Raw genomic sequence first — 14,913 nt, 5'->3', positions numbered from 1 at the left:
GAGGGCTAAATTGGCTGGGTATTCTAGGAAACTCTTAGGCAGACAGCCTCAGCAGCAGCATAATAGACATTTTTCCCAGCCAGCATGGGATACCCCTCCACAGAGTTCGGGCAGGAGGTCTGGTGACACATGGTACTCCGGGGCAAGTCAGAGCTCCAGAGTCTTGAGCTCGCGGGTGGATGGAGGTTCCGGTCGGTCCAGGCCACCCAGATCTCGGTGTCCGTATTGTGGGAGACGCCACTCTGGAGAGTGTCATTATGCTACAGATGCTTGTTTTTCCTGTGGCCGTCAAGGCCACATTATGAGAGAGTGTCCGTATAGGACCAGTTCGGGTGGTGCAGCCCAGCCCAGCGGGTCAGTTGCTGATTTACCTTTTCCTTCTGTAGCGATACGCCCTATAAGGCAGAGTGTATCGACACCATCGGGCCGCGGTAGAGGTCGTGACGGAGTTTCCGGTCCTAGCGCTCCTTTGAACCGCTTATATGCTTTGGCTAACCGGCAGGACCCAGAGGCGTCACCAGATGTGTTTACAGGTACATTGTCCACTTTTTCCGAATATATATATACACATATATACACACATGCATTGGCAGGTCCGGATTCTGTTTCATCACGTATTCCTCCCTGATTGCTAGTAGAACTGAGATAAGGCCCAAATTGATAAAATCGTCTGAGGTAATGATATATGTGGATAAAAAGTGAGAGTCGAAAATTTAAAAAAGGGCTAACGCCGTAGTTACATAATCGGAAAAATAAAGGGGCCCTCTCTCTATATCAGAGCGGGACCCGCCACGAAAACTTTCCAAAAATTGCCAAGACCCCGACTTGTCCTAAATTATGTGACCAAGGTCGTGCGGGGCGGTCGATGCAACTATACCGGCATTAACGCGTCTAAATGTACTAAAGTCTCGAGGTTAAGCGTGCTGGGGCCAGAGCAATTCTGGGATGGGTGACCCCCTGGGAAGTGTACAAAAAATTTCATAAACGTAGATATAAGAGACCAATGGAAAGTATGGGGTAACCTAAATAAATTAGAATGTACCGAAGGGTTAGAAACCCTAAATAGGTCGGGTAGGCTAAGGCGAACTCGGCCGCCGAAGAAAAGAAAAGTGCGACACAGTTAAGGAATTAGAATAAATTTAAATGGCGTTTGAAAATGTATTGTAAGGGAAATGGTAATAAAGGTATATGTGTGTAAATCACATCCCAGTTACGACTGTTTCGACTGACAAGTGGGCCCCAGCAGTCAGCATTAAGATATATGAAAACTTTGACTGAATGGAACCTAAAAGACAAAGTGAAAGACACGATATGACTGTTATAAGTAGACTAATGTCGGTTTAACCACTAGTTAAAGCCGGAAAGTCTTAGCGTAATGATATTCGAGAATAGAACTAAGGCGAGTGTGTAAAAGGGGATAGTAATTGTGACGTTTGGCAGAATTTTGAAGGAAATAAGGAGAACTCCCCCGAAATGCTTGTAAAACCCTATAAGGCTAATTTAACATTCGAGGACGAATGTTCAAAAGGGGGGGAGGATGTTATATCCCGTGTTTTCGCGTGTTCGGAAAATTTGGAATAATTGTGACTTGGAAAGAATAAAGCCACATTTTGATTTCATTTGACATATATGTTGTTGTTTATGAAAAGTGTTGACGCGGAGACATCGGGGAAGGCCAAGGGCAAAAATTGAAATTTCGAAAATTAGTTTCGGGAATTTCAAAACGAGATTTCTAACAATTTGGGCTCACAAAAATTTGAGAAAAATTGAGGCCCAAGACCACAAGTGGCCGGCCATATGGCCAAATGGCCTAAGGCCCATGAAAATTTTAATTCAAGAAATAAAAATAGATATGGCCCATGTATTAGTTCATTTTATCACTTAGAGTGTTCAAGAAAGTAGGAAAGAAAATAGAGAGCAAGAAACACAAGGTGTTTCGGCCATGACCATGGAGAATTGAGACCTCCAATTTTGATTCCAAAAAATATTTTCTTTTAGTATTTCTACTAATTCAAGGTCCCTCTACAACTTGGTGTAGTTGTTTTGGAGGGTGGAGCACTTAATTCCTCAATTTGATCACATATTCAAGTGAAGAAGATTAGGGAAAAAGGTAAGAATTCATCCCTTTTATTTGTGGTATGAAGTCTTGTTTGTGTTGTAGTATGTGGGAATGAGTTGATTGTATGGAAAAATTGAAGTTTGCCAAGTGGGTATGGAATATAGAGTTTGGCCGTGTGTGTGTGTCAATGTGTAAGTGAAATGAGTTGAAATTTATGTTGTATTCTAGTTGTGTGTAGGATGGAATGTATATTGGAAAGGAAAGTTGAATGAATGGGATGGAAGTTGGAAAAATGGAATATGGCCGTGTGGTATAGGTATTGAAATGGGAATGGATTAATTTTGTTTAACATGTTAGTTGTGTTGTGGTGATGTTTGCAATGTAAATGAAGATAATATGATATAAGTTTGCATTGAAATGGAATGTAGAAGCTTATGTCCTTTAGGTATGATCTTACGACATTATGAAAAATGAAGTTGTTAGGGTGCAAATTATGATGATTATTGATGAACTTGGAAGATGGGAACATGTTATGAATATGTATGCCAAAGGTTAGAAGTTTTGAATGAATTATGACTTTGGTGTAAAGTTGTATATTTTGTATATCGTATGAATATTTTGTGGAAACGATATGAAATGCTTCTAAACTATATGGTGATGATCTTGATTAATGATGAATATGAAAATATTGAGCCTAGTTTGGAAGTGTGAAGTCGGAATGAACGTTATTGCATTATGTCGGAAAGTAGAACTAGTTGCCTTATATTGTGCTATATTGTGATGATTGTTGACATTGTTGATATTGTTGGGTTGTTGTTGCTGCTATTTGAGCCGAGATGATTCTCGGGGGTGCTATATTTATAGGGGAGGTGCTGCCGAAATTTCGGTAGACAACTGTGACTTTAAGATGAATCCTTAGAATCCATAACTTACAATTCGTAAATGTGACCATTTGTAGATTCTGGGTGAAACGGGAATCGAGTTTAAGCGAGCGAAAGACGCACGTAAGGTATGTAAAGCTAACCCATTCCTTCTTTTGGTATGTCCTATGTATACTAGGTCGATACTTGAGCCTCGGGGATAATTCCGTTCATGGAAAATTCGAATTTGAATTTGAGTACTATTCATTCAATCCAATTGAATTATAAAACTTCACATTTTGTTGGAAAATGATCAAACATCTGAAACTTTTGTAAATGTAATAGAATCGCTTAGAAACTTCCATTGATGATTACATAGATCCTAATACTTGTGATTCAGGTCCGCCACCTCGACTTGACCCGAGGTGGGCCCACTAATCCCGAGACTCCTTTGTTTGTTCTAATAGGCGTATTTTTGTATAGTGTCGGAAAAAGACTATTGTTTATGACTTTGGCTATCATAGAATAATGTCTTGACTGTCCCCGACGTTCTAAATTACATTCCGAACTATAAATGTAACTTTGAAAGTAATTTCGTGAAATAAATCCTGTATTGACCAATTATTCGAACTAGTTTGACTAATGGGCTGATATATGATTATATCAAGTTTTATAACTATTTCGATTTATAAATTGTATTAGTCGCTCATGACTCTGCTCGTGCCCCTTTATTACGATATCGTTCACCGGTTCCCGAGCCGGTTATTGATCACGCGCACTATGACAATTCGACCGTATGCCCTTTTGTTGACATGAGTATCCGGGCATAGGTGTTCCGATACAAGTACTCCGCTAGAAGTATTTTGATATAAGTATTCCGATATAAATATTTTGATATAAGTAACCTGATGTAAGTATTTTGATATAAGTATCCGGATAAAGTATTATGATATGAGTCTTCTGAAATAAATATTCGACATAAGCATTCTGAAACAAGATTTTTGATGTAAGTGTTCTATTATAAGTATTCTACTATGAGTATTCTGATACAAGTACTCTGATGTGAGTATCCAGTATGAATGCTTTCTGTAAGCTTTAGCGTCTCCAACTTTCGTATACGACATCGGATTGCTTAGAAGTGCCCGAAGAGGTTCCGGTACCAAAAACGCTCATGGTCTTTCTATATGTACATATGGTTCCAAAATCTCTGTTTGATCTGATTCGCAACGACATCTGAAGGTGCCTGGTATGACTATGACTCTGATTCTCCGAAAAAGGCTTCTGAAAAGCTTACGAAGCGTTTTGTACTTCAAACGCTCGTAACGTTCTCATACTACGTTGGATTGACCTGAAATCTGTTCCGAGCCTCCAGGTATTGGTAAGGATGCTTGTCTGTCGAGTCTTGGTTTCCATGTGCATCTGGTTTCTCACTACTCTGCTCGTGCGAGCCTTAGCATGTCTATTCACTGAGCCGGGCCAGGATATGTTATCGTGCGCTGTTCCCCTATGTTGTCTACAGTGTTCTGAAATAAAACCGTGAGGGGTGGTCTGGGCTGAGCTCGATCCCCAAAGCGGACAGTATCTGCGCTACATAATCTGATACCAGGCGGACGCGTTGGGAGTGTACTGGGCAGAGCTCGAGCTCCCGAGACTGATCCGTGACCCGTGTACTGGGCAGAGCTCGAGCGGGAAAAACGGGCAGTTTCTGCATGGGATGACCACTGTACTGGGCCGAGCTCGAGGTGGCATACCCCTTGTAGACGCGTGTTCTGATATGATATGATATGATCTGATATGATATACTCCGGCTATACGCCGCCTGATACGATACGTTTATGTATGGTGTGACCACTGTACTGGGCTGAGCTCGAGGTGGCACACTTCTTGTAAACATCATATGATTCCCAGGTTGCAGCGTTTGATCCGATATGCTATGGCGTTCTGATATTACATATGACTATAATGTGCACTATGTGTGATCTGCGTCTGGAAAGTAAGTTCTGATACTCTGTACGTCCTATATTCCAACCGGTATACTATATCATCTGAGTACCCGGTAAGTCCCGTATTCCTTTTTATATATGACGTCATCTGAGTTTTCTGTATGTCATACATTCCGGCTGAAACATGAGCTAGGTAGGCATAAGTTGCGTCTGGAAACCCTGTACGTTTGGCAACCCTTCTGACAGATTATATCGGTTTATATGATATGTGATGATCTGTATGACCTGGGCCTGGGAAGGGAGTGATTTTGATACTCTGGACCATGTACTTATTCTATTACCGCTTGTTTCGATTATAGTTCTGATTTTTTTTTGTGTTCAATGCTTTACATACTCAGTACATATTCCGTACTGACCCCCTTTCTTCGGGGGCTGCATTTCATGCCCGCAGGTACAGACGCTTATTGTGGTGATCCGCCAGCCTAGGGTACACAGTCTGCTGTTTGGAGTGCTCCTTTGATTCGGAGCCCATACTTTTGGTACAGAACTCTTTCTTGTATATGGTTTCGTGCTTATGGTTATTTTTGGGTACGGTGGGGCCCTGTCCCGCCATATGATTCTGTTGTCTATATTAGAGGCCTGTAGACATGTGTGTGGGTCATGGGTCGTGTTTGGTCCGTGATGTTTGCTTGGTTTGTGCTCGGTTTACCCCTACGCTACGTTAATATGTTCAATCTATGTTTTATGATATAAACAATGGTTTAAATGATATGTTTATAATCTGGGACGCACGAGATTCATAATATGTAGGCACAAGTGAAATTTGGTTAGCATATATGTACGAGTGTCCATGTCGGGCACTAGTCACGGCCTACGGGGTTGGGTCGTGACACTCGTCCTCCTTGCCGATATGTGCTGAGCCCTGAGCCTGGAATGGTGGATCTTTAAAGGATGCAACTTACTCCTACAATGGTGGATCTTTAAACACATGAACAAAGTCGAGGGTACGCAGTATTTGAGTAGGCTGGCAGAAATGGACGATCTTCATACCTTTTGCCCCAACTTCGGGAATCAGACCAAGCAAGGTTGGTCCTTCATCTTTTCCCAACTTACGGAGGATAATATACAACAGATGTTCAATGAATTCATAACCAACACCATTGTGGTTAAGGGGAGGAAATGCCTATTCTTACCACTCATGGTAATTCGAGGGATTTTCCCTTATGCATCTTCTAGGGTCTTGAAGCAATTTGGTAGAACCCAAGTCATACCGCAAGTTGGAAATATGACAGAGTTTATCAGTGCCTATGATGGTGAAAAGATTCAACGCTCCGAGGATTGTGTTCGAGAATGGAATGGTCGCATATCTTGGGGTCCAGACACTTTATCCCCCGATAGGTTTCATCCAGTTTGTGAAGAAGAGTATAGGGATTGTTAAGCCCCGACGTGTAAGGTACTATCGATCCCAGTGATGCTCTACAATTGTGTGCAAGACAAGGCCTCCAAAGCTAAGATTAAAGCCTGCTTGATCCAAAGAAGGGTCAATGATAGGGATGCTAAGTATTTGGAAAAGATAGAACACGATCAAGCTACCATAGAAAGCTTGAACTATGAGTTGGAGTTCACCCATGACTGTTTGATAGAGCTTGATCATCGGATGAAGAAGACTTTGGATGCCATTGCCCCGATGAAATTTACCGAGAAAGGGTTTCTGATGGACGGTATGTTGACATCGACTCACCTCCACATCCAAACCACCCTCCGTAAGGCCAAGAGGGCGAGGACCGATAGGGCATCATGATCAGCTACTGGAGGACACTTTTGCTAATTTATTTTTCCATCTTTATTATCTTTTGTATCCCTTCAGGGAGGAATATTATTAATGAAATTTATGATAATGGAGCAATGGTTTGGTACAAATGACACATTTATGTTTCAAATGATTAGAAAACCTTAGGAACGCGAGTAATATATTTATTCTTATATTGCTATGTGAATATGTACTTTTGTATTTCATATGTTTCGTTTGAATGATTGATTGATCTCACGTACCGATCACTATCCCAAAGCAAAACCAAGAAAAAGCACCCAAAATTACTCAAAAGCCGAATTGATTCAACTAACCCTAGTCATGTTTCTAAAAGGTTGCCATGAACACCCCGGAGCACACTGCTATCAAAAGGGAAAATGAAGGATCGCTTCGTAGGAAGATTCAAGATTTGGAAAGAAAAATCTCGGCTATCAAAGCCAAAATAAAAGAGACCGACGAGTTAATGGATTTAGTGGAAAGCCTGCCCAAGGAGCCCACCAGATCAAGGCATCATCAAAAGGATCCTCTGCACGAAACTAAAGGAACATCCCACGGGTACTTACCCTGTTCCAAGAGCAAGAAATCGAAAACTACGAAGTGGAATATGACCCGCAAGAGCCCACTTGGCCATCTAAAGAGGCCACCTCTGTTGCATCCAGTAGCCAAGGGGAAGACCGCAAAGTACAAATAGAGTTTATTCACCCCGCGTCGCCAGCTTGTGGGGAAGTTACACTCAAGGCCATAGCTTGCCCTTACTGCGTCTCACCAAAACATGTGTGATGCGAGGAAATCTTTGAGAAACTCAAGAGTGTGGGGGACACTTGTACTAGTCAAGAGTGGTTGCCACCCTACGCTCTAATTTACGTGCATAAGAGGTGTTCATTCTACAAAGAGAAACCAAGCCACACCGCTGATAAATTTCTGGCCTTCAGGAAAAGAATCATAAGATTGATCGACGACAAGAGGTTCCATAAGCTGTGGGGACCCCATTCATTGTTGGTCCACGATACCATCTCCCCAAATGAAGGAATCACTTTGGACACCCATAGTTGGCGTTACGACTTCACCATCTTTAAGTACTCGTACTCAAGTATCTTCCAGAAAGTGGCAAGTACAGGGAAGATCCAGCCAATTAGAGCCTCCTGGATGGCCTTGTCTATGGGAATGAGTCGAAGAAGGATTTGTCCCTATATTATATAAGTATATACCTCCCTCCCCATTACCCAAACCAAGACCCACACGACTCAAAAAGAGCCAAAATACCCAAAACCCCGGTATAAGAGATCAATCAAGCAATTAAATCAAACACATGATTTTTTATGTGCTACGTGCTTTACATGCCAACTCTATGTGATATCGTGCTTATTTATTGTTGTCTAACAAACTAACATCATTTGCCTTTGAGTTGTTCTTTTCTTATAGAAAGAGAAAGTTGATCCCTGTTCACACTTGCATAGTTCACAAGATCTAAAGCTGCAACAACATCCTTGTCCCAACAAAACCGAGGCAAAGAGAAAATGACTGGCACTTCGAAAAATGAACAAAACCAGACTGACCTCGCCATTAAAGAGTCACCCATACCGGAACTGTAAGAATTCTCGCTATCTGAGGACGTTATTCAAATACTGTTCGAGAAAGTTGCTGACCTCCAAGAGAAGGTCACAAGAGCGGAAACCGCCAATTCTACTAGGGAGGCAGCCACTGAGGTAAGAAGGCCTCCACTGCCTTTTCCATCTTTGAGCTCGCCACTACCCGATCACTTCCCCACCTACCCTACTAAAACCATAATGCCATTTACCCCAACTCCAATTGCTGTTGATCACATTGGAACCTCATACCATACCCTACTACATCCCAACACTGTCTGAATCCCTGGAGCCTCTCACTCAGTTCCCTCCTACCTAACATCGCAAAATGCTCACCCTGGCTCCACTATACGCCAAAGCATCATTTCCCTACCAACCGTAAAATCCACCTACATGCCCAAAAAGCACTCCACACATCCAACAGTTTCTTTCCACATACCTATAACCCCAAATGCCTTCTTACCAAATCACCAAGAGATTGATCACTATGAGGAGATGGAAAAGATGTGGAGAGCCGAGCAGGATCGGCGTGCTAAGGTATTAGAGCACAAAATTGTCGAGATACTAGAACAGTCCACAAGAGCAAGCTATGCTGACTTGTGTATGCATCCGGACTTGGATTTGCCTGAAGGCTTCAAAGTGCCGAAATTTGAAATGTTCATATGGAGCGGGTAACCCCAAGGCCCATCTCCAAACCTATTATTACCAATTAGTTGGTGTCCGAGACAATCCAACACTTATTATGAGGCTATTTAGCCGAAGTGACTGGAGAAGCCACCGAATGGTTTACGGCACAAGACATACGTTAGTGGACTACGTGGGAAGATATGGTTTGAGCCTTCATGGTGAGGTTCCGTTTTAATGTGGAAACGATACCAGACCACTACTACTTGGAAAAGGTAAAACAAAAGTCCACCGAGAACTACCGCAAATATGCGAGTAGGTGGAGAGCCGAAGACATTTGGGTGCAACCGCCAATAAAAGAAGAAGAACTAGTCTCAGTTTTCATCCGTTCTTAACAGACAGACTTTTATGACCGAATGATGTCAATGGTGGGAAGGTCATTCTCCGAACTTGTGAAAATGGGGGAGGCCAAATAAGATGGCTTAAAGTCATGAAGGATCATGAGTGTAGCCGGTAAGGCTACTGGATAAAGCTCAGTGGGGTTCTTCAGGAAAAAGAAGGAAAACGTTGCGAACGTTTCCCATACTACTATCTCGAGACCCAAAAGAATGGAGGAATTCCAGCCTTCGGTAGAAATATACTCATCGCCACCCCCAAATACCTACATACCCATTCCATACAAGCCGCTGCCCGTTTATTATGCGCAACCTACTTTCCAATCATCACCGCCTAACTACCAAGCTCAACAAAATAAATTTCAAAGACCACCACCAAATTACCAAGCTCCACAGCCAAATTACCAAACTCCCGCACCTTCTTATAGACCTCCACAAAATAACCCTTTAACAAATTCCCAACACCAACCACCATCGAATGCCTATAATGCGCCACGTCAAAGCTTCGAGAATAAACCTACCCGCACATTTACCCTATTAATGGAGACCCGAACTGAACTGTTCAAAAGGTTGAGTGCCACAGAAATGATCCAAACACTTCCCCCGAAAGTCGTGGATCCCAGGAATAGATTTTATCGCGCAAACCAAATGTGTGCTTACCATTCTAATGGAGTCGGGTATAGTACTGAAGATTTTATCAATCTAAAGTACAAGATACAAGATAATAATTGGCAAGAAGGAGATTTTTGTCCAAACAGTTGCACCAAATGTGAACACTAATCCTTTGCCTAACCATGGCAACAATGTAATTCATATGTTAGAAAGAGAAGAGGATTAGGTCATTGGGAGGCTAGTCATCCGGGATTCCATTCAAGCACTCGAGCGAACAATGGCATCATTCTCTCTGCAGGAATGCCCACAATTCAAAGTATTGATTCTCACGCCAGTTGTCATACACGTATCCCAAGAAGTGGCAGTGGCACCTAGAAAATAATTTGTGGTCAAGTAGCCGCGGTTCATGGAATAACAAGGTCTGGGAGATGTTAAACTCCTGAAGATTTGGCTCAAGGGGCACCATGAAGAAAAAGGTAATCAAAAGAGGCCCATCACTGAGGGCAAAGCTGAAGACTTCTGGCGTGGGATGCAGCTAAAAGAATATTCCATTATGGAACATTTTAAGAAGACACCAGCTCAAATATCTATACTAGCACTCTTACTAAATTCATCGCAACACCGGCTGGATTTGATGAGGGTGTTGGAAGAAGCCCACATCCCTGCCTGGACAAGCAGTGAAAATTTGGCTGAAATGATCGCTACTGTCATGGGGGAGCATCAAGTTGCCTTCATTGACAAAGAATTTCCCAAAGAGGGAACAACTCACAACAAAGCACTATACATCACTATTATGTGCCGAAACAAAGTCGTGACCCGAGTTTTGGTCGACATTGGGCTGGTCCCAACATTTGCCCTGAATCTACTCCTACCCAGTTAAGTTATGTCCTCGGGAAGGTTCGCCAGAGTCATACCAACATACGAGCATTTGACGGTGCCCAGTGTGACGCTGCCGGAAAAGTTTACCTTCGCATTCAAATAGGGCCAGCAGAATTCGTTATTGAATTCCAAGTCATGAAAATACCTGCAAATTACAATTTGCTATTAGAAAGGCCATGGATCCACATGGCAGGGGCCATGCCATCTTCACTCCGTTATTCATTAATGTGTGTGGGATGGCCACGAAATTGTGATCCATGGAGAAGGTAGCATCCACAACTACCCAGATAACTCAGTGCCTGTCATCGAAGCAGTACCAAAAGGAACAGATTTCCACATGGTGAAGATGGTGGGGGATACCTACAGAATGGATTCTGTAGAAGTGCATATGAGTGCATTTTACAGAATGATTTCCTCAACTATGCTCCAGAACGAGTTTAAACCCAAGCAAGGCTTTATACAGCATCACAAAGACAATCCCCATTCCCGAAAATAATTTCCACTTTTGATTGTGGTATGTCCCAACTGATGACGAGGTTTCAGCAGTCACTAAGAAGAAGAAAGGCATTGCAAGACTCAGCAAGCCTATTCCTGATTTGTACCAGTCATTCCCAAATAGAATGCCCATGTCAGATGATCAAAATGTAGAAGAAGGGATATGGAAGATATTCCGAGAAGAAGATTGCCTAGTGATATTGGAAGAATGACTAGAGGCGCCCACCTTCTGAGATGCTGATCTGGGCGAGCAACTGGACTTCTACCCCGCTCTTGGTTCTTCGTAATAAAAATAATAAAGCAACCCTAAATGTCATGATATTGCGAAATGAATGAGTCAAATGGTATAGACGAGGAATAGTACGAGGAGTATGATGAGGAAATAATGGTACCTGAGGGTCTCGTAGAAGAGGTAGAATAGTTGAAAAATGAGCAAAAACTGAATATGGATGAAACAAAAGCCATCAATCTAGGAGATGAGGAGAATATCAAAGAAACTAGGATAAGTGCACACCTAGAGGCACCCCAAAAGGAAAAACTGATAAGTCTACTGAGGGAATATGTGGACATTTTCTCATGGTCATACGCTGACATGCCGGGATTGAGCACTAGTGTAGCGTCTCACAGATTGCCCATCAATACGGGTTTTTACCCTGTGAAACAAAAAATCAGACAGTTCAAGAAGGATCTCAGTATCCGCATCAAGGACGAGGTGGAAAAACATATCAAGTCAAGGGTGGTGGAAGTAACCTCGTACCCCACATGGTTAGCCAATATAGTATCGGTGCCTAAAAAGGATGGGAAGACACAAATATATGTGGATTATCGGGATCTCAACCGAGCCAGTTCCAAAGACAATTTTCCACTCCCGAACATCCATATACTCATAGATAATTATGCTAAGCATGAGTTACAATCGTTTGTGGATTGCTTCGAAGGATACCACAAAATCCTAATGGACAAAGAGGATGCGAAAAAGATAGCTTTCATCACTCCATGTGGGGTGCATCACTATAGAGTAATGCCACTCGGCCTCAAAAATACCGGCGCCACTTACATGAGGGCTATGACCACCATCATTCATGACATGATCCACAGGAAAATTAAAGTATACATGGACGATGTCATCATTAAGTCGAGAGAGGCCTCAGAGCATTCCATACATTTACGGAAGTTCTTCGACAGACTCTGAAATTTCAATCTGAAACTAAACCCGGCCAAGTGTGTGTTCGGAGTGCCCGTCAGAAAATTACTGGGATTCATAGTCAGCCAAAGGGGTATAGAACTAGATCCATCTAAGATTAAAGCAATTCAAGAGCTACCTCCTCCAAAGACTACGAAAGAGAGTATGAGTGTTATATCCTGTATTTCATACCTTTGGATAATTCGAGAAAGTCATGACGAGTCAAGGACAAGATCATTTTCGAAAATTATTTTAATGTACGAGTTGTGGTAAATATTATTTATGATTATTATTAGCATGGAAATGTTGAGAGAGGTGAAGGGCCAAAAAGAGAAATTCGCAACATGATCAATGGAAATAATGTGGAAGCTTAGGGGCAGAATGGTAATTTCACGAAGAGTTCAAGGAAACTCTTAAAAATGCATGTTGGCCGTGTGGCATCAACATATGTCCACAATTCTTAATTTATGGGGGGCAAATAGTAAATTATGAAAATTAAGGATCAAAGCTTGTTTACGAAGACATAAGTCTTCTTTTAATTTCAAGAAATTCTAGAGAAAAGGCAAGAATTCTCTAGAGAAGGAATGATATGGCTATACTTTTATTTTGAGGGGTCAAATAATAAATATGGAAGAGTAGTGGAAGACATGTATATATATATATATAGAGTCACCCCATTAATTCAAGAAACAAAAAAAAAAAAAAAAAAAGAGCAAGAACTCCACAAAGGGGTTCGGCCAACCCCATGGAAATTTGGCCATGAGAAATCTTGTCCCAAAAATTGTTCTTTTGTGGTTTTCCTACTATAGTAAGGGTCCTCTACAACTTGGTGCAATTGTTTGGAAGGATAGAGGACTTGTTTCTTCAATTTGGCAACTTGTTTAAGTTAAGAAGTTTGGAGAAAAAGGTAAGAATCCATCCCTTTTTATTATGTTATGGAGCTTTGTTCATGTTGTGGAATGTAGGAATGAGTAGAAACTATGAAAATATGGAAGTTTGCATGGTATTTATATATATGCTTGTGTGGCCGTGTGGGTGCCTTGATGTATAGCCAACATGAATTGAATTTTATGTTGTAGTCTAGTTGTGGTTATGATAGAAATTATATAGGAAATGAAAGTTGAATGAATTCGACGGAAATTGGAAATATGGAATGTAGCCGTGTGGTGTAATGTTGATGGTGGAGGATAAATTAAATTTCCTTAGTATAATGATTGTGTTGTTGTGAAGTGAATGGAAGAAAAATGGTTCTTGTTGTTATGGAAAGTTTGTTGTTAAGTTGTTGTAGGAAATATGCAACTTTATTGTAGTTTATGTATATATGGAAATGAAAGTGGTAAGGTGCAAATCATGATATTCATTAATGAAATTGGAAGGTAAGAATGCATTATGAACGATTATGTTGAAGATTGGAAATTTTAGATGAATTATGGTTTTGGTGAAAAGTTTGTATATCGTGTATACCTTGTGAATAGATTGTAGAAAGGATATGAAATGCTTCCTATTTGCATTGTAATGATCATGACTAATGATGAATATGAAAATATTAAGATTGGTTTGGAAGTGTATGGTCGGAATGAAAGATATTGTGTTATGTCGGAAAGATGGCTAGTTATGCCATATTGTGTATTTTGTAGTACTTGTTGTTGTTGTTGTTAATGTTGTTGTTGGATTGTTGGGTTGCGGTTGTTGATATATTAAGCCGAGCTAAGCCTCGGGGATGTTATATGTGTAGGGGAAATGCTGCCGAAATTTCGGTAGGCAAGTATGTGCTTAAGTTGGATTCTTAAGGCTTGAATTTGACAATTGGTAAAAGTAACCATTTGCAGATCTTGGACGAAACGGGAATCGAATTCGAGCGAGCGTACGACGCAGCCAAGGTATGTAAAGCTGTCCCTTTCCTTCTTATGGCATGTCCTAGGAGTACAAGGCTTGAATTTGAGCCTCGGGGATTATTCTGTTCATAGAAAATCGAGTTTGATTTTGGGCACTATTCATTCAGTAAGATTGAATCACTTTTCTTATAATTTGTCCTTAAAGTAAACTTTTAGTATATAACTCTCCTAAACGGAGTCGGTATGCTTCCAAATGATTATGGACGACTTCATAAGGTCTATTATTGGTAATTTATGTACGCCGCCCTGAGTGGGTCCGAGGTGGGCCCACAAGGCCCGATACTTTCTGTATAACTTTAATTACCTTGTTTCTGTCTGATTTTCTCAGACAACATCTGGACAAATATTTTGTCCATTATATGACAGGCGTTATGCCTATATTTATAAATCTGACCAAATGCTTTTGACATCTGAAAATCTGATTCGGGTAATAATCTGTCGTGCCATCCCAAGCAACATATATGCGTATGTTATGAATATTTGTCCGAATATTTTGATTCGACCTGCCATTTGGCCTACTTCAGTTCCATTGAGTCTGTATGATGATCTGTGTGTATGTGGTTTCTCATTAA

Source organism: Lycium barbarum, chromosome 5 (genome assembly GCF_019175385.1).
Source record: "Lycium barbarum isolate Lr01 chromosome 5, ASM1917538v2, whole genome shotgun sequence".
Taxonomy (NCBI): domain Eukaryota; kingdom Viridiplantae; phylum Streptophyta; class Magnoliopsida; order Solanales; family Solanaceae; genus Lycium; species Lycium barbarum.
Note: the sequence above shows the minus strand (reverse complement) of the source record.